The 24,169-nt window shown below is 45.5% G+C and overlaps 1 protein-coding gene and 1 long non-coding RNA gene across 2 annotated transcripts in view; one reads left to right on the top strand and one right to left on the bottom strand.

Annotated features, from left to right (window-relative positions):
* The window catches only part of HS3ST3A1 (heparan sulfate-glucosamine 3-sulfotransferase 3A1), a 102,454-nt gene that overhangs the window by 16,209 nt on the left and 62,076 nt on the right, over nucleotides 1-24,169 (top strand). The gene's annotated exons all lie outside the window — the stretch shown is intronic.
* Nucleotides 1,988-22,689, bottom strand: LOC123603037. The gene is made up of 4 exons (XR_006714695.1): nucleotides 22,679-22,689; nucleotides 12,438-12,447; nucleotides 10,448-10,452; nucleotides 1,988-2,446 (listed from the first exon to the last, which is right to left on the bottom strand). It is a non-coding gene; the product is annotated as an uncharacterized LOC123603037 (long non-coding RNA).

Below are 24,169 nucleotides of genomic sequence, written 5' to 3'. Positions count from 1 at the left end.
TTAAGAGTCTCTTACGACTTTTTTTTTTTTAATTTTTTTTTTTAACGCTTATTTATTTTTGGGACAGAGAGAGACAGAGCATGAACGGGGGAGGGGCAGAGAGAGAGGGAGACACAGAATCGGAAGCAGGCTCCAGGCTCCGAGCCATCAGCCCAGAGCCCGACGCGGGGCTCGAACTCACGGACCGCGAGATCGTGACCTGGCTGAAGTCGGACGCTTAACCGACTGCGCCACCCAGGCGCCCCTGATGGAGATTTTTTTGTTGTTGTTGTTGTTGTTTTTAATCAGAGGGCTTTAGCTAGGACTTTTTTTTTTTTTTTTTTTACCGGATGCTTAAGGCTTTCAGCATTAATTACCGAACACAAGTAGTGTCTGCTATGCCTGTTTTCTTGAAAACTTTAGCCAGTTTTCAAGGCAACGCTGCAGCAGCCTATCCTAAATTCCCCTGCAAATGTGCAAAGGAAAATTAACTTGCCTTAAGAGTGTTTATCTTTTGGGGCACCTGGGGGGGGGGGGCTCAGTCGGTTGAGCATCCAACTTCGCCTCGGGTCATGGATCTCTCGCGGTGCATGAGTTCAAGCCCCCCATTGGGCTCGCTGCTGTCAGCTCAGAGCCCATCAGAGCTTACTTCGGATCCTCTGCCTCTCTCTCTCTCTCTCTCTGCCCCTCCCTGGTTGCACTCTCTCGATAATAAATAAATCTTAAAAAAAGAAGAGCATTTATCTTTTGAACACTCGCTTGGAAGTTCCATGAGAGAAGGCAGAAATTTAACTGCATTGTGTTTTCTTCTTCTATCATCAGCACTGGAATTTTTTTTCTTAAGTTTCAACCATAAAATATTCTTTCATCAGTGACCTCTCATTTCTTCACTATGAACACCAAGGATCAGACATTCCTTATTCTGCTACTGATCCTTTCCTCTCTCCCTAGAGGGGAGAGGGTACAGAGCCCAGAGGAGAAAACAATGAAAAGAGCTAGGGGGCTCGAGTCGAAACAAAGACCTGCATGAAATCTTTACACATCGAATATCCTGATAGAGATAAAGCCAGCTACCATATGTGGCCTCTGTGTGTATGTGACAGAACATGACCGCGTTTCTTTGGATGTCCAGACACCCTGCATAATGACAGCAGAGGAGAACGTAGAGAGCCAGAAGGGAAAATGAAAGAAAAAGCAGCAGTGGACAGATGCTTCGGAGGGCCACCGGCCGCCGGGCGAAGGGACCGCCACCAAGGGGAGCGGGATGTGAAAGCAGACACAGGCCTTGTGCATGGCCAACCTTGGCATTTCCAGCAGAAGCCTCTGGAGACGCTTTGGCGTCCTGAAGTTCTCAGCCGCAGAAATGTCGTTCCTGCCCCTCTGTGTCTGTGTCCCCGATCACACGCTTTTTCCCTGCAGCCGTGGGTTTCCAGTAAATTTCCCGAGACCCTCAAGGTACTGCCTTTTCAGTTTCCACCATAATTTTTTCCCCTGGCTCTTTTTTGAAAAGAAACATGTCCCCCTGTTTCTGGATGCCGAATGGCTGTGCTGTCTTTCGTAGGAATTTAAATCATCCGCTTCTACAAAAATTAGCAAATGGCAGCATCTCACGAACTGTGCGATCTCTTTACACGTTATCAGAGCGCGTGCCCGGGGTCACTCTACATGGAGATGCTAGCTTAAAAAAGTAAGGCGTTCAGAAACATGGCTGGTATCTCAGATACTGTTTCTGATAATAGATGATTGATTTCTCAGGGGGAGGAAGCATGAAAATTGTTAATCAAATGATATATTGTGGGAGCAGTGCTCTGTAAGCGTAAAAGATGATTGTTAGAAAATGCTTAGAAATCCATGGGACGTTGAAGCTTCCGCGTGTAACCCCTTGATTGGGTAGCAAACTACCTCAAATGGGTAAATTATAGTTTGGCTCTGTTTTCACAAGCATGTTTCACCTGTGAAACGCCCAGAGTCTAAGAGACCCCCAAAAACGAACCACCAGAGTCCAGAGTCAAAGCTAAGCAGCAAGGGTCATTTATTGCAGGTTCGAACCTGGACCTCTGTGCCCCCGTTGCCGGTGACGCCAAGAGGCCCTGAGAGAGGTTTTTACACCCCTTTTATAGACAGGTACAAACAAGTCATGGGGAAATCAGGAATTTTCCACAGTTACAGAGCTGCGATTGGTTGGTGTTTAAAGTTGGACACTTAACAGTATTCGATTGGTTCCTGCCTTTAGGTCAGACCACAACCGGGGGTACGGGTATCACAATGATTGATCAGGAGTACGCGGATGTGCCAAGTAACAATGGTTGATCAAGAATATACGGATGTGCCAGGCAATAATGATTGATCCGGAATACATGGGCACGCCAAGCAATTGTACAGAAGCGGAACAAGCTGGTTAAGCTTGGTTAGGTTTCAGTTTCCCGTAACTTAAGCTTTTAAGTTTCAATTTTCTCAGGCCTCTCACCTGCATGTATTAAGAAAATCAAATAGGAAGGCCTGGCTGGCTCAGTCGGTTAAGCATCTGACTTTTGAGTTCGGCTCCAGGTCCCGATCTCACAGTTTGTGGGTTCGAGCCCCGCATCCGGCTCTGCTCTGGCAGCACAGAGCCTGCTTGGGATTCTTTCACTCCCTCTGCCTCTCTCTCTCTGCCCCTCCCCTGCTCAAGCTCTTTCTCTCTCTCTCAAAATGAATAAACATTAAAAAATTAAAAAAAATCAAATAAGTAATAGTTCATTTAGACAACTCTATTAGTATATTGGCTTGAACATGTGAATTATGTATACCCGTTATCATAATATGCCGGCATCATTTGAAAGGTTTGGGTGAAATCCTTGCCCTTCAAAACAGGAAGTTCTTAAAAATTGGAAAGTAATCAGATGTGTAAGCAATTTCAGTATATTGATCTGGACATCTGACTTCTATATGCTTATCAGAATTTTGTAGAATATGTCAGCTTAGTGGTGAAGGCTTGGGCAACATCATTTTCCTTGAAAACAGAAAGTTCTTTTTCTTCCTCCCCAAGGCCTCTAAAAATCTGAACTATTGAACTCAGATCTGAGTAATGATGTACTATACTTTGCCAAATGAGTCGCTTCCCCTTTTATAACATCCATCAGAAAAAAAGGAAGTGTCCAGTCAGACAAACTGTTTCCCAGGAAAGGCCTTTTTGTGTATTTGCTGAAGTCAAGGTAATTTTAAAATCAGAGGAAAACTTGATATTGTTCTCCGGTGACATTCAGGAAGTGGAAAGGATTGAGTCTGTGGATTCTGTTCTATCGGCACAGAGATGGTAAGACAGCAGTCGAAGGAAAGAAGTGTCTTCCATAATCAGAAGAAAGTAATTTGGACTATTTCACGGCATATGTTCATATAAAAATGACAGAGATAAGACGTGTTTCACATGCTTGCGGTTGTTTAAGATGCTGCCCCAACAAAACACAAAATGTATTCTAAATGTTATTTTGGGGGCTTTTTTTTTGTTTGCAAAATGTGAAATATTTGGGCTCAGAATGGCGTGATTGGATTTACTGTTATTATATTCAGTTCCTGTTTGGAATTTATGGAGCCTGTACTAAATCTCAGCCCTTTGGGACATGAACTCTTTTACTCTTCATCCAAAAATAAATACCTTGTTACATTAAGAGAAAAACAGCACCCTCTCATAAAATCTCATCATTAGCATTGGGAATGACCTCCGGGTCATCTAGTCCCAATTCTTATCTGATAGACGGAAGTTTCTCAAAACAGCTTCATAGCTATTCTAATCATCAAGTAGTGCTTTTGAGAGATGTCTCCAAAACACTAATCTAACACAACTTCTTTGCAGAGCGAACCAGTAAGTCATCTGTTGCTTCTTTTGCCTACTGGGTGCCAGGCAGACTCACATCTATTTATTCTTCGTTCATGGGACTCGGTGTTCTGAGACCCTGCGGAGTGTGTAGACGAATGTATTACAAATATTTCATTAGCTCCTATTAAAGCTTATTTACTTGTTAGAAAGAGAATACAGTCAGTTCTGCGGTCAGGCTTGTTTTGAAAGCACGAATGTGTCCCAACGGAATCAATGCATTAAGACACGGGTCAGTTAAGCATCTGACCATTTACAAAACAGGGGCACCTGGATGGCTTAGTAAACTAAGCGTCACTTCCCTGGGTGGCTCAGTCTGTAAAGCGTCCTACTTTAGCTCAGGTCACAATCTCACGGGTTCGTGAGCGGAGCCCCACATCGGGCTCTCTGCCGTCAGCATGGAGCCTGCTTCAGGTCCTCTGTCCCCCTGTCCCTCTGCCCTTCCCGTGCTTGCGCGCGCTCTCTCTCTCAAAAATAAACATTAAAAAAACAAAAACAAAAACAAAAACAAAAACCAACCACTGTGGAGTTGAGAAGCCCAGGATCTAGTCCTGGCTTTGACATTGATGAGTGAACTTAAACTTGACTTCCTTGTGGCCGAATTCCTTCTTCTGCAGAATTACATCAAATGAAGGGATTTCTGTTCCCTTGGCCTAAAACTGTGCTGTTCCGCATGTATCCTGTACTGTGCTGTATGAATATAGGCTGAGGAAAGCTTCTGGGCTTTTCTATCATGACCAATATTCTCAAGGTCCCATTCTTCCTTTCTTTTAGGAGGGGGCAGTGGGCTTTGTTCCCTAAAGGCTCTTCAGGGTGAAAGGCTGGGGGGAAGACAGGCTTCCCTATGGAAGCAGCTGGGAAGCAAGCCCATGGACCCATGTTGGAGACAGAGCCCGCAGTAGCTCAGAGGACCGCGTCTAATCCAGACTAGGCAGGATCAGGATGAACATCCCTCAACTCCACTAAATGACAGCATGCTGGGTAGGCCATCCTACCAAACCCCCATGCCTGTTCTTGCAGGAATGGAATTTGGGAGGAGTGACACTCATCAGCTTAATGGCAAAGAAAAGAAGTAGAGTAGTTGCTTGTTCTCAGAATAACTAACCGATGGTGACCACGTCCCTTGATCTCATAGGCTGCAGAGGTCTTCATTAAAATGGGTGCTGTGCGCTCTTAATGGTTTTTGGACGCCCCCAACACTACTCCGGTGGTTTTGAAGACCAGGCCACAGATTCTTTGATGGTCCTTCCCTCAAGAGGTGGAGCTTAATCCTGCTCCTTTGAGTGTGGGCTGAGCCCAGTGACTGGCTTATGACAACAAATTCAGTATGGCCGAAGCGATAGAATGCTGTTTCTCAGGGTTCATTTATTAAGAGATTGTGCTTTCCAGGTTGGGTGTGCCCTTTTTCTGGGATTACTTGACATGAGGAAGTCAGCTGCCACGTTTGGTAGAGAGGCCCGTACGGTGAGGAACCGAAGCCTCCTGCCACAGCCACATTAGTGGCTTGAAAGTGGGTCCTTCACCATGGTCAAGCCTCCATGTGACTGCAGCCCCTGCTGACAACTCGACTGCAATCTTAAGAGATAACCCTGAGCCTGACAAGCTGTCTTGGACCTGTGAGAGGTAATCAATGTCTGCTGTTTTCAGTCACTAAGTTCTAGAGTTACCTGCTCCATGGCCGTTCCTAACACAACGTAGCACCATTTGTGAAGCTCTTCCTTCCCAAATCTAAGTAGGCGTTAGGATTTCCTAGAGACAGCCATGAAAGCACAGATTCTTTTGATGAAAGACGTTGAAGAAGACACAAATAAGTGGGAAGACGGTCTATGTTCATGGATCAGAAGAACTGATATCGTTAAAATGTCTCTATTACCCCAAGCAATCTACAGATTCAGTCCAACTCCTATCAGATATCAATGGCAATTTCCACAGAAATAGAAGAAAGTTCTAAAATGTGTACATAACCATAAAAGGCCCTGTACTGTGGAAGCAATGTTGAGAAAGAAAAACAAAGCTGGAGGCATCATGCTGTTGGACTTCAAATGATATTACAAAGCTATAGGAATCAAAACAGTATGGTACTGGCATAAAAACAGACACCTCGCTCAATGGCAGCATAGAGAGCCCCGAAATAAACCCATGCATAGATGGTCAACTAATTTATGACAGAGGAGCCAAGAAATCACAGTGTCCTCAATAAATGGTGATGGGAAAACTGGACCTCTCTCTTCTGCATTATACTAAAAGTAACTCACGATGGATTAAAGGCTCGAACGTAAGACCTGAAATCCTAAAATGCCTAGAAGAAGACATAGGCAGCAGGCTCCTTGACATCAGTCTTAGAGATAATTTTGACAACCAAAAGCAAAGGCAATAAAACAAAAATAAATAATTGGGACTACGCCAAACTAAAAAGCTTTTGCACAGCCGAGGAAACCATCAACAAAATGAACAGACCCACTGAATAAGGGAAGATATTTGGAAATCCTATGTGTGAGAAGTGGCTAGTATCCAAGATACATAAAGATCTCATAACAGCTCAGTAGCAAGAAAAACACACAATTTGATTAAAAAATGGGCAGGGGATCTGAATAAACATTCTTTGTCAAGAAGACCTATAGACGGCCATCAGGTATGTGGAAAATTGCCCAACATCACTCGTTGTCAGGGAAGTTATAAACTGAAACCACAATGAGCTGTCACCCCACACCTGTTAGAATGGCTGTTGTCAAAAACACAAGACATAACAAGTGTTGGTGAGGATGTGGAAAAAAGAGAACCCTTGTACATGGTTGGTAAGAATGTAATTTTGTGCAACCACCCTGGGAAACCATATGGAGGCTCTTTAAAGAGTTAAAGATAGAACCACCCTTATAATCCAGAGATCCCGCTTCTGGATATTTATCCAAAGAAAACAGAAACACCAATTTCAAGAGCTATATGTATCAGCCATTAAAAAAAAAAAAAGTGGCATCTCTTCATTTGTAACGAACTATAGAAATGATCCCTGAAAGTATAGTCTTGACATCTCGTCATTTGTGACAACATCATGGATCTTGAGAGCAGAATGCTGAGTTGATGGAAGTCAGAAAACGATAAATACCGTATGGTCTCACCTCTGTGTAGAATCTACAAATAGAAAAAGAATCAAGATGATAAGATACAGAGAGCAGACTGGTGGTGGCCAGAGGGCGGGGGTGGGCAGAATGGGTGAAGTTACAAACCTTAATTTATAGTAAGTCAGTCATGAGAATGTAGTATATACAGGGGGGGAAGGGCTGAAAGAGAGGGAGAGAGAGAGCATCTCAAGCAGGCTCTGCACTGTCAGCACAGAACACGATGTCAGGCTTGAACTCACACGCTGTGAGATCATGACCTGAGCCAAAACCAAGAGTCGGACGGTCAACCGGGTGAGCTACCCAGGCGCCCCAGCTAAGAAAGAGAGTAAATCTTAACAGTTCTCATCGAGAGATAATTCTGTAACTCTGCGCGATGAAGGACGTTAACTAGATTTACAGCGGTGATCATTTTGCCGTACGTACAAATATCGAATCATCATGGAGTACAGCGGAAGCTAAGACAATGTTGTATGTCAAATATGTCTCAATAACCACAACCTCCCCCCCCCGCCCCCACCCCAACACACACATACGGACTCCTGGCCTCAGCTCCTGAGAATCTGATTGAGGAGGCTTAGTGTGGGGCCTCAGACTTTGCATTTCTAACAAGTTCTTGTTTAAACGATGGTCAGGGACCGTCTGTTAAGCGCAAAGGCCTTTATCTCCTTCCTGGAAAACATTGCTGTGATCATCTCATTCACAGCAGAGCAGAGCTTCTCCATGGCACTGTCCTGGGGAATTTTTCCAGCCTTCCTAATCTACCTGAGGCTTGCTATTTGGCATTGAAGCTGTGAATGAAGGTTAATACTTATAGTGAAGCCTTCTGCGGCTTCTAAATCTGCTGGTGTGTTGGTAGCCATTCCAATAATGCGTCAACCTTCCCACTCACTCTTTACCAGTACAGTTTCTCTCTTATCTTGGCAAACCCTTTGCCAACCCTTGGCATGGTCTTGCGCTGTCTGGGAATCGCTTAGACAAATGCAAAAGAACTAAAATCTCGGAACACCCATAGAATAAGCTGTAAGCTACAACGGAAGGGAGTTGAAGGGTAAGAATGGTTTTCCTACTTTTTGTTCTCCCAACACGAGTCACCTAATTAGGGGAGAGAGGGAGAGAGAGTGAGAGCGAGAGCGAGTGCAAGAACTCCCCGATTGGAGCTAGGAATCCACTGGATCCAGACTCCTTTGTGCGCCTCTGTGGTTCCGTCTTTATCTAAGCGATGCAGTTCTGTTTACATTGTCTTATGAATTTGGCAGAGGGTGAAATCAGGATGAAGGCTGGGAATTGCATTCCTTTCTGACCTCAAGCCTCATTACCCGACTTTTTTGGTACTTTCTACCCCTTCGTGCAGGAGTTTGCAGTTTGGTGGAGAAGTCGGGAAAGAATCGCGGTAGAGGGTGGGAGGCACAATGCCCCGTGAGGGGGAACAGGTGGCAAATATCAGAGAATTTCGAGCTAAGAGAGAAGGAGAGATCTTTGTGTGGTGGGGCATTGGAGTAAAGCCTCCTGGATCATTAAAAATGGGTAGGGGGCACCTGGGTGGCTCAGTCGGTTGAGCATCTGACTTTGGCTCAGGTCACGATCTCACGGTTCATGAGTTCAAGCCCTGCGTCAGGCTGTCTCATGTCAGGTGAGAATCCAAATCTCCCTCCATCTCTGCCCCTCCCCCACTCATGCTCTTTCTCCCGCAAAAATAAATAAACTTTAACAAACGGATAGAAATTAGATACACAAGGTAACATCGGGGAAAATCCCAGGTAGGGGCAATGGCAAAGTGGGAAGGGGGATTATACTTGGGGGCTGTCGTAGTGGGGAAGCAAGAGAATTCATTTAACTGGGCGCGATATTTTGGCGACAAAGGGGATTATGAGACAAGATGAGACAGAAAAGTTAGAACCTCGTGGTGGGCGATCTTGAAAGTCCCTTGAAAAGTTTGGAAATTTTTTCCCACGGAAGTAGGGAAAGTTTCAGAGCAGGGTGATGACGGGTGCCCTTCAGTGTTTTCGGAAGACTGTTACGGCACTGAAGATAGATTGAATTAACTGAGGGGGTGCTGGGTGTGGGCTGGAGCATAGTGGGGGGTGAGAACTCCCACCAGGCCACCATTTCTGTCATTTGAGCGAGAGGCGGTGAAGAGACAGTCTCCTATCAGGAAGACACCTGCAGGGGCCGAATCATCACCTATGTCGATGTCTGATTGGTTTGGGAGAGTAACAAGGAATTAAAAGTGACCCTTGTTGGGGCTCCTGGGTGGCGTGGTCCGTTAAGCATCCGACTCTTGATCTCAGCTCAGGGCCTGATCTCCCAGTTCGTGGGTTCAAGCCTACATCGGGCTCCACGCTGATGGCGCAGAACCTGCTTGGGATTCTGTCTCTCCCTCTCTCTGCCCCTTCCCCGCTTGGGTTTTGTCTCTTAAAATAAGTAAATAAACTTAAAGTGAGCGTTCTTAGGTGTTCATCATGATTGTATGGCAACAGGGGAAGGTAAGCGAGCATGGGTTAAAGGTTGTGGTTCTGGATTCTCAGAGAGGTCAGGAGGTGAGTTCCAGGCGGAACCGTCATCAGCCGGAGGAGTGACACTGCAAGGCCGACTTGGAGTGATGTTTTGGAGCACATCACAGGGGACAAACCAGGGATGGATTGCACTTACAAGAGATGGGTAGCAGGAGGCCTTGGAAGAAGCCTTCGTCGGGGCCATTGGGCCACAGAAGGGTATTTGAAATGCGTCCAAGAGGGGTCAGATGAAATGAAGGGTCACTGCCATGCCGCGGAGGCCAGGACGGTGTTCATCTTCTGTGCAGACAGGCAGGAGGCTTGGAGAACCCAGAACGGTGAGAATCGAGTAGGTTCGGCGGTTAGGAGGTCAGGGTGAGCAATCTGATGGGCATTCGATATCTTGACCGAAATCCAGATGTAAGCAGGAAAACGCCAATGGAATGGGTTGTTCTGCTTCTCCAGGATCTCCTGAACTCCAGGCCCACACGTAAAAATCACTTCCTGCCCACTGGGATTGAGCTATTAAATAAGCATGATCATAGGGTTGGAAAACGGGTCATCACTTTCCTGCAATTCAATACATAACCTTTTAACTTACTTTTTTCGTGTCTCCTGTATCCTTAATACAGGATGGTTAGTTCCTTGAGTGTGTGTTTTGCTGAATTTTTAAAAAAAAAAAATTCCTGTGGTTTCTGGCCCAGTGCCCCACACCTGGTAGAAACTCAGACACTTAGCTCTTGAATTCCCCATCTCCTTGTTCTTGCAAAATAAGAGAGTGGGTCTGAATGCCAGGCAGGTGGAATGACCTTAGCAGATGAGTGTCACCTCAATCGCCTCTGGGCAGCCCAGACGTTCCCCTCTAGGGAGCCCAGCCTTTACGAACAGAAGTTCAAGAACAACCACTTTAGCTGTGCGCCCGATGTCAACCACGGAATCAAATCAAATCACTCCCGTCCCCTTGGCTAGCTCGTAGGTTGCGCTCAGCATCCCAGCGTCTTTAAAACATCCACTTAAAGTTTCTAAACGTAGTGTTCTAGTCCCTCCCGATTAAGGTCCCACAAGAAGGAAGTCCAACTGTTCATCCCCTTGGAAGGAAAGTATACAGCAATGCTGCATGTTCTAGATCACAGAAGATTTGTCTTATGCTCCTGAACTTGCCGTGTGACGGCTTGATTTGGGACAAGTCGGTTCCCCTTTTTAGGACTCACTTTTGTCCTCCCCAAAATGGGTTCGGCTCAATGCTTTTTGATCATGTTTGGTCATCTCTAGAGAAGTGTTCCCAAGCAATTCGTGGAGGTAAGAAGGACACGGTGAGGGGGCGAGGTGAACAAAGACGAGGAGACGTGGAAAAAAAGTCTAACCAGCAGCATTTTGTTACTTAGGAAAGCATTTTCTGGGGAGACGGTTTCCCTTTAGTTTTCTTCTTTAAAATAGCATTTTCTTACAAAGAAAAATTCGATATGTAGCAAAGCGGAAAGAATTGTACAGGGCATGTGCATCCACTCACCGCCTACGTTCTACTTAACATTTGCACTTGTGTTGTCGCATACCTTTCCATCTCTTTATCCTCTGTCCAGTGTGAATTCTCTTCCATTTTCATAGCCCTCAGGGCATGAGGAATCTTCTGAGGCACCACAGGGCCATGGGAAGGGTAGGAAAAGTTGCCAGTTAACCTCTGAGACAAATTGGAGTTGGCCAATTGGTCACCAGCGCCATCTTGGATGTCCTGTGCGGGAGATCGTCGTCCTTCAGTCTACAGAGGCCAGCATTTACTAAAGTAATGTGTCAACTGTATAACATAAAACACGAACATAAGGACACGGAGGCCTTTTTTTATGAAACACGAGATTTGTGGTTTTAAATGACTGAAGTTCATCAAAGCAGCCTTGCTATCACACAGAGTATGGGCGGGGGCAGGGGTGGGGGGGGGAGAGGGATTTTTTTCTTCTCACAACTGTCCAGCTCACAAGAAAACTGGCTTAATTGCCTCTTGGTAGGCACATGCTGATTAGACTCGTCATCGGCACTTCTCAAGTCACCACCTGTCCTCCTCTCTCCCTGTAGTTCTGGCAGTGGCTCACCATTCACCACCCAGGAGTTTGTGTGGGCTGAAGTAGCAAATGTGAGCTCCCTGGGTCGGCAGTCAGCAAAGAAAAGCTTGAATAACCACAGACGCCTCCTGTCTCTCTGATACTGAGCAACGGACTGTCAGATGCCTGGATCTCAGTTTCCTTGTCTGTAAAATATGGCCAGGAATTTTTACCTTGCTCTAGTTTGAGGGTTGTTGTGATTGAAGAGAGAGAGAATGAGAGAAAGGGAAAGGAAGGAAGGAAGGAAAGAAAGGAAGGAAGGAAGGAAAAAGGAAGAAAGAAAGGGAAAAAGAAAGGAGAAGAGATAGAAAGGGAGGAAGGAAGAAAAGGAGGGAGAAGGGAAGGAAGAAAGGAAGAGGAACTTTAGGAACCTAAAACTCCTATAAATACATGAAAAATTTCAACTATTGAAATAAAAATCATAAGGCAAAAAAAATGACTAGAAGGAAAGATATTAAGAGGCTAGCATGCTAGAATTATCGATGAGGGATTATTTCCTCTTCTTATTTCCAGAGTTATTTATCAGGTGATACTATCTTTATTATTTTTTTTTTTTTAAATGCAGGGGCACCTGGGTGGCTCGGTCCGTTGAGTGTCCAACTTTGGCTCAGGTCATGATCTCTCAGTTTGTGAGTTCGAGCCCCACGTCGGGCTCTGTGCTGATAGCTCAGAGCCTGGAGCCTGCTTTGGATTCTGTGTCTGCCTCTCTCTCTGCCCCTCCCTGCTCATGCTGTGTCTTTCTCTGTCTCAGAAATAAAGAAAACATTTAAAAAAAATGCATTAGGACTAAGCATCTTTTCTTACCATTTGGGGACAAAAGGCAAAACATGATCTCTGTAGTAGATAGCTGAAGAAGAAAATGACCAGTCATTTGGGAGAGAAATTGAAATATTATAGAGGTGACCTTTCTTTGCCTAATACGAACACTGACTCCTGATTTATGCTTTCCACATCCTAAGAACATTCCTTTACTTGCACCCCTGCAAAGGGGAGAGGCCTGGGATCTCTCAAATGTGTTGAGAATATTTGAAAGTCAAAACTTCTAGCAGATTTTACCACTTTTCAGCTAGAAGACGACTTTGTGAGGTGGGGTTAGCTGTTGGTTAACCTGCTAACTGCTGTCTGTGCTACTTTCCAAGCTGGATTAGTGGTGACTCCCAGAATAGAATTTCCAGTCTACCCATCTAGGACACAGTTTATGTGAGCAGGAAGGTGGGAGGAGTGTGGAACGGCTACAGATCCATTTGAGATTTGTAGAGCACAGAATGTGAACCCCAGGAAGGTCACAGGGGAGGCATCATTGAGATTCTTCGGGTGTGCGATTCAGAAGTTCCCATTTTTACCCTTTTCCCCCTGCTCTCGTTTCCAAGGGATTGAATTTACATCAGAATTTGACTTCCAGTCTGGTCTCCCGCACTAAAGTTTTCAGAAGCCGATAGTTGTGAAAAATGAGAGCCTTAAAAATCGTTAATGGTTACATAGAGAGGTAGAGATTGCAGGAGCTGGCAAGGCACAGCTTGGGAACGTGAGCAGTGAATCATCTGATTCATTCTGGTATCATCTCGGGGCATCGGGCTTTGTGCCCCCGACGGCATTCTATAGCGGTCTCCACCAGAGGGCTTGTGTTGTCGCGGACGTCTGCTGTGTGGGGGCCCTGCATGTAGGTGCTGGGTGCTCGTTAGCCTCTCAGCTCCTGAGATGCTGTACAAATATAACCTCGTTATTAAAGCCTTTCATTATCTCAGAAACACTTCCAGCGAGGAGATGGATGGAGCTGGGGAAAGATGAGATCTCCTTCCTGCCTCCCTCCAACGATGAACAATAAACACATAGGAATGTTGCATAAAAATCTAACCACCACCACAGTAAAAAACAAGTACACCCAGTCAAAGTTTAAAGAAAGGAAATCCTGCCAGAACAGTAAGGAGAGCCCGAGGCCGCAGGAACCCACAGAGGCGAAGCGGGAAAAAGGACCCGCAGGTGGAAAGGCTGGGGTTCTGGGATTTGGCCTGGGTTTGCTGGGAGATCCAGATTTTGCCCCCGACATAAAACCAAAATGCTTTGACAAACTCCGTGCTCTTTGACCTCATGGCTCGCCTCCCAGCTCAGAACAAAAAGTGCTGAGGAAGCTTTCCCTCTCTCTAGGATTTTGGACACAAGAAGAAATTTGCCCCCAGGGAATTCAAACCACGGCTATAGGAGTTGTATGTTTGCATGTGGTCTGAATTTATATTTCCTGTGAAGTGTGAGAAGTCCAAGCTGAGAAATGAACATAAGAACCTGCCTTGAACACCCCGTATCTTTGGCAGAAGAAAACCTGAAACTACCCTGGGTGATTTTCTTTGTTGTTGTTGTTCTTCTTCTTTTTTTAATGTTTATTTATTTATTTTGAAAGAGAGAGAGAGCGGGGGAGGGGCAGAGAGAAAGGGAGAGAGAGAATCCCAAGCAGTTTCTGGGGCTGTCAGCACAGAGCTCGATGTGGGACTCAGAGCCACGAACCATGAGGTCACGACCGGAGCCGAAATCAAGAGGTGTATGCTCAACCGAGTCACCCGGGTGCCCCTGGGTGAATTTCGTAACTTGGTTCCCTTGCTTTTCACCACTTCCCCAGAATGAACAACCACGACTGAGGACAAGTGCACCATTACCAATCTCAGTTACTTCAGGACAGACATCAACCACGAGGGAGGGGCTATTGGCCTTGTAAACCTCAAGAGAGACTTCATATAATACATCCCAAAGATACAGAAATGCTTATCTCAAATGAGTAAAGAAGTCAAATGAAATATAAAATCCAGGACGAAGACTCATGACCGCACAAAGATTTGAAAAAGAACCAGAGAGAATGTGAAATAAAAAGTTGACTTGAGATTAGCAACTCTGTGGATGAGATAACCCTCGGAGTGAAACAGGAAAACGCAGTCGTAAATAAAGGATCACCCTGATAAGTTTTCCAAACAGCAGAGCAAGAGAGCTGAAAAATAGGAATAACTAAAAGATTTGATAAAATTATCGAAGAGGTAATGAGATAGGAACTGAGATCAGGCAGTTTAGAGGCACAGAGAATAGACCACGTAGGTCTAAGATCTGTTTAGTAAGACTTCCCTAGGACAGAGCAGGGAGAATGTGGACAGTGAACTAACTACACACAGGCTTTGAATGAAACCACTACTCGATGACGTACTTTAGCAAGAAAGACTGACCCCATGAAGAAAGCGTGGTGTAATTAAAGCAGTGTTGAGGCAAGAAATTGTTAAACTAGGAGGTCTAAATGAGCAATGAATATAAAATTAACAGAAGGAATAAAGAAGTGAAGTGGGGCGGGGAAGAGGGGACAATGTCAAGGCATTTTAAAGTCTTTGTGTGGATGGCAAGAAGGATAGCGACATTAACTTTCGATGTTCTTAAGTCCTTTGTCATGCACAACATTTCAACTCAGCCGCTAAAAGAATAAAATGCAAGCTGGAGAGACTATAGAACAAAATACAAATAGATTTGTTCGATCCAATAGAAGTTGAGGAAGGAGCAAAGAAACAGACCTAGCAGGCGGAAAGCACCCAATAAGGTGGTAGAAAACAAGTTCAGATGTGTAACTTATCAAAATAAACGTAAATGGATTAAACTCAAATATGGAAAGATTCTTGGATTGAGTAATTTCCTCAGAAAAATAAATCTCTGTCAAAAAGCACCTGGGTCTTTAGAGAAGATCCTTACGCCCTGCAAACTTCCTCAATGCATTCCACTTCTGGTGTTTTCTACAGCAAGGGATAAAAATACATGTTGCAGTGCACGGGCGAATAAAATCAGCGTATAGAAAAAAAAAAAAAAAAAACCAAAAACACATGAACACATGTCCTGAGGTGTTGTTGATGGAAGAACTGACTGCTTTTCTTGGATTAACATTAAAAACTTTCTAAAACCAATTCTAAACTCTTAAACTTCCTACAGAGCAGTGGTAAGGCAGCTTTTCGGTCAGTGGGACGGGTCCAAATGTTTCTTTGTGTAAAAGAAGATTGGACCATTCATTCGACAATAATTAATTAAGAAAAACCATAACCCTGGCCCCAGTGCTAACAGTTGCAATTTCGTGATTTTTACGTTGCCCTCCAACAGTTCATGAAAAAGCATTTAAAAAGTTCAGAAACGTAGACTCAGGAAAGGAAGGAGTGCCAGCCATGTTCTCTAGGGAGAAATGTCCACCGCCAGAAGGGGGGAGAACAACAGCCTTCAGTTCAGCATCATGGACATATGTCTTGAGGGAAGGACATTTCCTCATGTTCTGCTAGGCTAAAAACCCTCTGGACTCCATCCACTTACTGATTCCTTAGAGGCAGAGAGTGTCAGAGCTGGAAGGAACCTTCTGAATTTCCAACCCGTCAAGCCACTATCAAGGTGAAGAAAACTTTACACCTCCACCCCCCCCCCCCAGCCCCCGCATGGGATCAGGGGAATGGCTGGACATCTGATACTTTCATAGTTTGCCCAAATTCCTATTACAAAATGAGGTACAAGGGGCTCCTGGGTGGCTCAGTCGGTTAAGCGTCTGACTTTAGCTCAGATCATGATCTCACAGTTCGCGGGTTCGAGCCCCACGTTGGGCTCGGTGCTGACAGCTCAGAGCCTGGACCCTGCTTCGGATTCTGTGTCTCCCTCTCTCTCTGCCCCTCCCTGGCTCACACTGTTGTCTCTCTCTCTGTCTGTCTCAACAATAAAGAAACATTTAAAAATAAATGACGTATGAAAATCCTACTCGGGTTTCGCTGGCTCCAGCCGACGCCAGGTCCTGTAACGAGGCTTAATGATTTAGTGAATCATGACATTGGTCTAACCAACACACAGATCCTGCAGTTTACTGAAACAGCAGAGAACTCGCTGCCCTTTTCTGTGGCAGGCGCTGCCCTTGTCACCCCCCCTGCTCAAAACACCCCTCGTAGTTTAATTTTACTCCCTTTTGGTACCACGGCCCCCCATGAAATGATGACCAATGATTCTGACCTGCCCCGGGATTCTGGTGGCATGTTGGAGAGGTTCCTAACTGACTTTCTTCCTTTCCCGATGGGATCCATCCCTGGAGGAAGTAGGGTCTGGAAGGTTGAGGAAATCGGTTCTCTTCCTCCCACCTTGCATCTGGAGCGCGCTCAGACCAGGTAACTATTTCCCACTTCTGAGCGCACCCCCGATCACTGGGATCTTGCTTAGGGCCCCTTTACCTCTGACGCCGACCCCTTTTCTCCAACAAAATGAGCCCACAGCAGCTGGCTGACTTAGCTTTTCAGGCTCTGTATCTGCGCCTGATACACAGTCTCCTTGCAGGCACCCGAAGTGAGACAAAAATCATCTTTTTATGAACTCAAATACTGTCCTGTCATAGTAAATATAAGATGGTTTACGGTCGCGGGGCACATCGATTGGCTTCATAAACCCTGACTCCGGGAGCTCAGCTGGGTGCCTTGATATTTGACTCTTTGGATGCAGTTTGGCCCAGTGGAAATGTTTGCCAGCCGTTTCCATCAATGTAGAAAAACAGGACTTACAGCCCATAAATTCTCTTGCCTGGCTGGGGGTGGGTGGGGGGGAGGGTTGGGGGAAGGGCCTGAAGACAGAGGATGTTAAAAGACTGCCATCAGGATAATGTTTCTTCGGTTTTTGAATCTGTCTTTCACGCTGGACATTTTTATAGGGCCATTCAATCCCAGGATGTAAGGGAGATCAGAGGGGGCGGGAGGGGGCCGCAATGTCAGGAATCGGATAGGGTTACCGGCCCGGCCCGCTGTTTGTCCGTGTGTGCCCCGGCTGCCTCCCTGGTGACAGGATGTGAGGTGTCCACAGAAGGGTCTGGGTGTCCCCACGTCTTGTGGAGTTGGCTGTCTCAGACTCCTCTCCTGGCCTGTCGCGGGAGCCCAGGAAACTCCTGGCACATCGCAGGGCTCGCCTTCCCTGGAGCCGGAGCCCAGGTTCTAGAGAAGACAGTGTGGCAGTTGTGATGGGCAGAAGGGAAAGAAGGGACAGAGTCGCACTGCCCTGTGTTCTCATTTTTCGGTATTTTAGCACCAACGCCCGGCTTTGCTTGAGGATTGAACTGTCCTTAAGGGACATTTCGGTGCCTACAGATTTCTCCTGTCGCTGAGCATCCTGGCCCAGTGACCACCCTTCACGGCCAAGGACTTAGCTGAGAAAGCCCCGCACGGACCAGCACACCTCGTCCTCCCTTTGCTTTTGGTTCCTCCCGTCCCCACCCCGGCGATGCGGGACCTTCCCACTGGCAGAATGCACAGCTCTTTTTTGGTGGGACCCAAAGACCTGCCATGTCCACCCTGCTAGAGAATTCCCCGGTGTCTCCGGCCTGGTGGGAGGTCTGCGGTCAGTGCGTTTAGGAACAGTTCTGGCCCGGCAGCATCTCGGGGTGAATGCTTGCGAGGAGATCAGCAGTAGGGGAGAGAAAAATGCAGAGTAGCATGATGTGCTGAGACCAGAGACGGTTGGAGGCGGACAGAAATGAACAGCTGCAGCCAGTGCCTGGGCTTCTGTTCCTTCAGGACATTGGGTCCCCGAGCTGGCTGCTTCTCCGAATCCCCTGGGGAGCTTGTAAATACTGATGCCTTGGCTTTCTCCCCGGGACTCCTGTTTAATTGGCCCAGGGTAGTCTCCCAGGCATCTATGTGTCCTTTCAAAGGTCCTGGGTTTTTTTTTTTTTTTCTTTTTTTAAATTTTTTAATGTTTATTTATTTTTGAGAGAGAGACAGAGCGTGAGCAGGGAGGGGCAGAGCGAGAGGGAGACACAGAATCCGAAGCAGGTTCTATGCTCTGAGTGGTCAAGACAGACCCCGACCCAGGGCCCGAACCCACAAACCGTGAGATCATGACCTGAACCGACATCGGACGCCTAACTGACGGAGCCCCCCAGGCGCCCCTCGAGATGGTTCTAAAGGGCATGATGGATGGGCACCTCTGTGTAGACGGGTTATGAACAGAAATATGGGACATGGAAGCAGTTTGCGCCTGGCCTGGGGTGACACTCTCGCACCCCCCATCCCCAAAGGCTGTGCGTTTTAGGGTTTTGGGCTTTGCTGGACAAGACTGCTGGAATTTTAAGTCTGAATTTTACTGATGTTTCCTCAGCCAGTAAACTTGAGGCGTGCCTCTTTAATTTCTCAAACGTTGGTGTCTTTGTCTTTATTTTATTTTATTTTATTATTATTTTTTTTTCAACGTTTATTTATTTTTGGGACAGAGAGAGACAGAGCATGAACGGGGGAGGGGCAGAGAGAGAGGGAGACACAGAATCGGAAACAGGCTCCAGGCTCTGAGCCATCAGCCCAGAGCCCGACGCGGGGCTCGAACTCACGGACCGCGAGATCGTGACCTGGCTGAAGTCGGACGCTTAACCGACTGCGCCACCCAGGCGCCCCGGTGTCTTTGTCTTTAAAAAAAAAAAAAAAAATTTTTTAAAGTTTCCAAAGTACCAAGTATTGTAGTTCAACGTGAAGTTCTTCCCCGGGACTTGTACTGCAGGTGTATTTTGAGCAAAATAGAATTCGAGCATTTAATTACTTAGAGATATTCATCTATGGTATTGAGTTATGGAGCTGTCTCGTTTTGTCCTGAAAGAGGTCAGCTCACTAGCGTGGGCAGAAGACCCGGGGTATCCAGACTAACGAAAACCCTATATTCTAAACCAAACATCCAGACACGTGTTATGACGAAAAAGCAGAAGTCTCTCCGGGTTAAATATGCAGAGTGTGATCATGGTTTGGTTACCTAGGAGAATGTTTTCGTTTTGTTTTTTTTTTTTTTAAGTTTATTTTTGAAAGCGAGAGAGGGAGACAGAGAATCCCAAGCTGTGTTGACAGCGCAGAGCCCGACACGGGGCTCGAACTCACAAACTGGGAGATCACGACTCCGCTGACTGAGCCACTTAGGCGCCCCAGAGAATGTTTTTGTTCTTAAGAGGTGTCCTCAGAAGTCTTTAGGGGGGAGATGTCACCAGGCCTCCGACCATCTCTGCTACGCCTCCGCGAAAAGAACAGATACATTCCCACGCACGCCGAGGCCAGTGTGGCAGAACCAAAAAAAAAAAAAATCAACAACAGTTGGTGATTCTGGGCGAGGAGTATTACAGACACTCGCCCTGACGACTCTCCTACAACTTTGAAAGTTTTCAAAATGAAAATTTGGGGTCGATTAAAAAAGTTGGCATTCCAGTTCTAAAGCGACTCTTTGAAAAATGAAGAGTGCTGATTGCACAGGCCCAGCAAAAATCTGTCCCGTCGATCAATCAGTATCTTGTCATATTGTTCAGGAGTCTCCTCTGTTGCTTTAAGGATAGTACATTCCTACGTTCCCGGCCCAGAATTCGAGGAAGACCGTGCTAGCCGCTGTCAGCTCTTCACTGAGGCTGTCTGTTCATGGTTGGCTAATTTCTGTGATTCTATAAGAGGAAGAATGCTGGAAAGATGATAAATTACTTAAACCTATATATATATACATACACATATACATAATATATATAATACATATATTATGTGTGTGTATATATTGTGTGTATATATGTATGCGTATACACACACGTATATATGTGTATATATATATATACACATATACATATATATATACATATATATGTATATATACACATATACATATATATATACATATATATGTGTATATATATATATATATATATATATATATATATATACACACAGCCTGGGGGGTGCTTTTTTAGGTTTGCATCAAGGTACTATAGGGGTGACAGGTTTTAACTCTTTATTTTTTAATTCTTAAAAAGTTTTTAAACTTTTTATTCATTTTTGAGAGGCAGAGAGAGAGACAGAGTGCAAGCAGGGGTGGGACGGAGAGAGGAGACACAGAATCCGAAGCAGGCTCTAGGCTCTGAGCTGTCAGCACAGAGCCCGACGCGGGGCTCGAACCCACAAACCGTGAGATCGTGACCTGAGCTGAGGTCAAATGCTTAACCGACTGAGCCACCCAGGAGACCCTAGAGGTTTTAACTCGTAACCATTCCTTAGGGCATCTTCCCTTTAACTCTTCCTTTTCCGCTTCAGTAATTTATTCATTTTTGCTTGGTCAGTTTTGCCTTGAGTTTTGCTTTTATTTTTTTTTTTAAATTTTTTTTTTCCAACGTTTATTTATTTTTGGGACAGAGAGAGACAGAGCATGAACGGGGGAGGGGCAGAGAGAGAGGGAGACACAGAATCGGAAACAGGCTCCAGGCTCCGAGCCATCAGCCCAGAGCCCGACGCGGGGCTCGAACTCACGGACCGCGAGATCGTGACCTGGCTGAAGTCGGACGCTTAACCGACTGCGCCACCCAGGCGCCCCGAGTTTTGCTTTTAAAAGCCGTTTGGTGCCACTTTGTTTTAATATATCTTTTCAGAGAAATGTATTCGTGCATTTTTTTAATTTTTTTTTTTTTAACGTTTATTTATTTTTGAGACAGAGAGAGACAGAGCATGAACGGGGGAGGGGCAGAGAGAGAGGGAGACACAGAATCGGAAGCAGGCTCCAGGCTCTGAGCCATCAGCCCAGAGCCCGACGCGGGGCTGGAACTCACGGACCGAGAGATTGTGACCTGAGCCGAAGTCGGACGCTTAACCGACTGAGCCACCCAGGCGCCCCGCATTTTTTTAAAAATACATCTGCCAGTCTGATAGGATTACCTCACTTTCTTTCACTGATGTCACTGTAAGTGGTGCATTTGACCGAGCGATCATCATTTTCTTATATGGACTATGATTTTTGCTAACTCTGTAAACATAATCTGAATGGTATTCATTTTTCTTATCTGCTAATTATATTTAATATTTTTTAAAATGGAAAATGCATTTCTTTTATCATCAGAGCACAGAGAGAAAGTATCTATTTACTCTCCCTCTATAAAATGAACTAATATTCCTGGGGCGCCTGGGTGGCTCAGTCAGTTGAGCGTCCGACTTCGGCTCAGGTCACGATCTCACGGTCCGTGAGTTCGAGCCCCGAGTCAGGCTCTGTGCTGACCGCTCAGAGCCTGGAGCCTGTTTCAGATTCTGTGTCTCCCTCTCTCTCTCTGACCCTCCCCCATTCATGCTCTGTCTCTCTCTGTCTCAAAAATAAATAAACGTTAAAAAAAATTAAAAAAATAAAATAAAATGAACTAATATTCCTGCTTTTACCTCTTAGCACATTTTTTTCTACCTGGTCCCATTTCTTTTGTTGTGGTGATAATAATATCCATAACTAATACTAATTGAGAGTTCGTATTTCCGGACTGTGGGATAAGAGATTTGTAGTCTTTGTTTTACAGATCTGTTATAATTACCCTATGAGGTGGCATTATTCACCTTTACAGAAAGGGATAAAGAGGCATTGCAACTTCTTCCAGTCACACAGCCATTAAGGGCTCGAGTCAGGCTGTGAACCCGGTTCCGTATTATTCCTGAGCTCAAATCTTTAACTGTATTATACCACCTGGCATTTTATTATTACTTTTCAATGTCGTTGCCATTTTTTCAAGAGCTGTTCCTGACACTGGCATTCTGTATAAACATTTTTATGACAATGATATGGACTTTTGGGTTTCGCTTGTTTGATAAGCCTTTTATTCTCTGCTCTCTCCGTTATGCCGTTATTTAAAAAGACACATGTATTTCTTCAAGCATACACACGATACAGATAATCTTTTGGGTATTAGACTTGATGCTTTGCTTCAGACTTAGCTGGAGATGGGCAGAGATATTTTTAAGAGACATAAACTTTGTAGTTAAATGTAGGCCTCTTGTACCTTCTCCCCTCCCTCCTTTCTTGAGGAAACCACACTCCTCAATCTGGTTTTGAGTCCTTTGCTTGCATATTTTGATATTGTTATTACTTACGTATACTGTAAAAGCTGTTTTTTTTTATTTTAAAATTCGTATCACATATTTGGCATTTCGATTTTGGTTAAAGGGCTGATTTCTGTCTTCGTTGTAGTGCTAGTTTTAAGTAATATTTTCAGCATTTCGCTATGAATCTTTGCACCTCGATTTTGTTCCTGTTTCTTTATTTTTGAGAGAGAAAGAAAGTCCAGGTGGGGGAGGGGCAGAGAGAGAGGAGAGAGTGAGAATCCCCAGGGGGCTCGGAGCTAGCAGCCCGATGCGGGGCTCAAACTCACAAACTGTGAGATCATGGCCTGAGCTGAAGTCGGACGCTTAACTGACTGAGCCACCCAGACGCCTCTGAACATCAATTTTTAAAAAAGTCTTCTCATAGTGAAGTCTTGGTGGAGTATAGCTTTCCTGAGTCACAGATCCTTCCTCCAGAAATTCTTCCTGATCGGAGGCCCCGGTCTCCCGGCACTTTAATGTTGGGACACCGGTGCCTTGGACAACTTCTTTGTGTCTTGCTGTCTGGTAACTTACGGGATTCTGTCTTTGTTCTTAAAATTCAAAACATTTGCCGGGCCACATCCCACGATGGTCCCATTTCGGTAAGTTTGCCTCGTCAGTGGTAAATCCCTTCTGCCTGCAGATTCCAGATTATGAGAGATTTTTCTGGAACGTCGAGTCACCTGCATCCTTAGACTCTGTTCCCTTAGCTCTAATCTCTGTTCTCCTCCCTTCCTGTTCTGGTCTCCTGATGGCGTTTCTGAGCAGCCCAAAAGGACTTCAAGTTTGGCCTCCAATGGTTAACTTGTCAGCTCGTTTGGTTTCTTTTACTGATGTCTTTGACCTATCTGCTTTTCATTTCTGTCTCTCTATCCAGCAACTCCTTCTTTTTTCTTAAAAAAAAAAAAAAGAGTTTATTCTTTTATTTTGAGAGAGGGAGAGAGAGCACGAGTGGGAGAGGGGCAGAGAGAGGGAGACACAGAATCCGAAGGAGGCTCCAAGCTCTGAGCTGTCAGCACGGATCCCGACGCGGGGCTCGAACTCACGAACCTTGAGATCATGACCTGAGCTGAAGTCAGATATTCAACCCCCTCCAGCACCTCCTTCTTAGCCTGTTTTTAGTCTTCATGCTTCATGCCTGCTCTATTTTTAGAGTCCTTATTTCACTTTTGTGAGCATATGGGGTTTAATTCAGGTTTTGTTGTTCTGTGCTTTTTTTTTTTTTTTCTTCTCCAAAACATACCTTTGTTGTCTCTTTCTATTTAGGGCTCTGTTCCTTTCCTTTAATTCTGTGGCTTCCCTTTCTAGAACTGATGTCGGTTGTTATCTGTTGACTCATACTTGAATGCTCAAGGTTTTATTCAGCCCTTTAATTTGCTCAAAAGGACAGGGTGGGCGAGTCACCTCCGATAAACAGGATGTCCAGTTAATGAAACACATTCTGATGAAGTGCTTCGGCAGCAGCCGGGAGGGAAAAGAGGCCACAGGGCAGAGCACCCACCAAGAGAGCCTTTCTGGGCTGCCCCTCGGACCCCTGTTCACTCTTGCGGATCTGCTGGACAAGATGGCTTCCTTCTCCATGGGCGTCCCTTGCGAGTCTGTGCATTTTGTCCGATTCGCTGGGCTGAGCCCTGTCTTCGGGTAGATGATGTGACTGTGTCTGATACTCCTGTGTGGCTGCCTTTTCTTCCAGGGAGAATTTCTGCTGCCCTGAGGATTTTCTGCGGGGTGCAAGCACCAATGAGTTTCTGAGTGGTTCTTTGTGGATCCTAGG

This window comes from Leopardus geoffroyi, chromosome E1 (genome assembly GCF_018350155.1).
Source record: "Leopardus geoffroyi isolate Oge1 chromosome E1, O.geoffroyi_Oge1_pat1.0, whole genome shotgun sequence".
Taxonomy (NCBI): Eukaryota; Metazoa; Chordata; class Mammalia; order Carnivora; family Felidae; genus Leopardus; species Leopardus geoffroyi.
The sequence above is the reverse complement of the archived record's forward strand: the minus strand, read 5'-3'. Positions and strand labels throughout refer to the sequence as shown.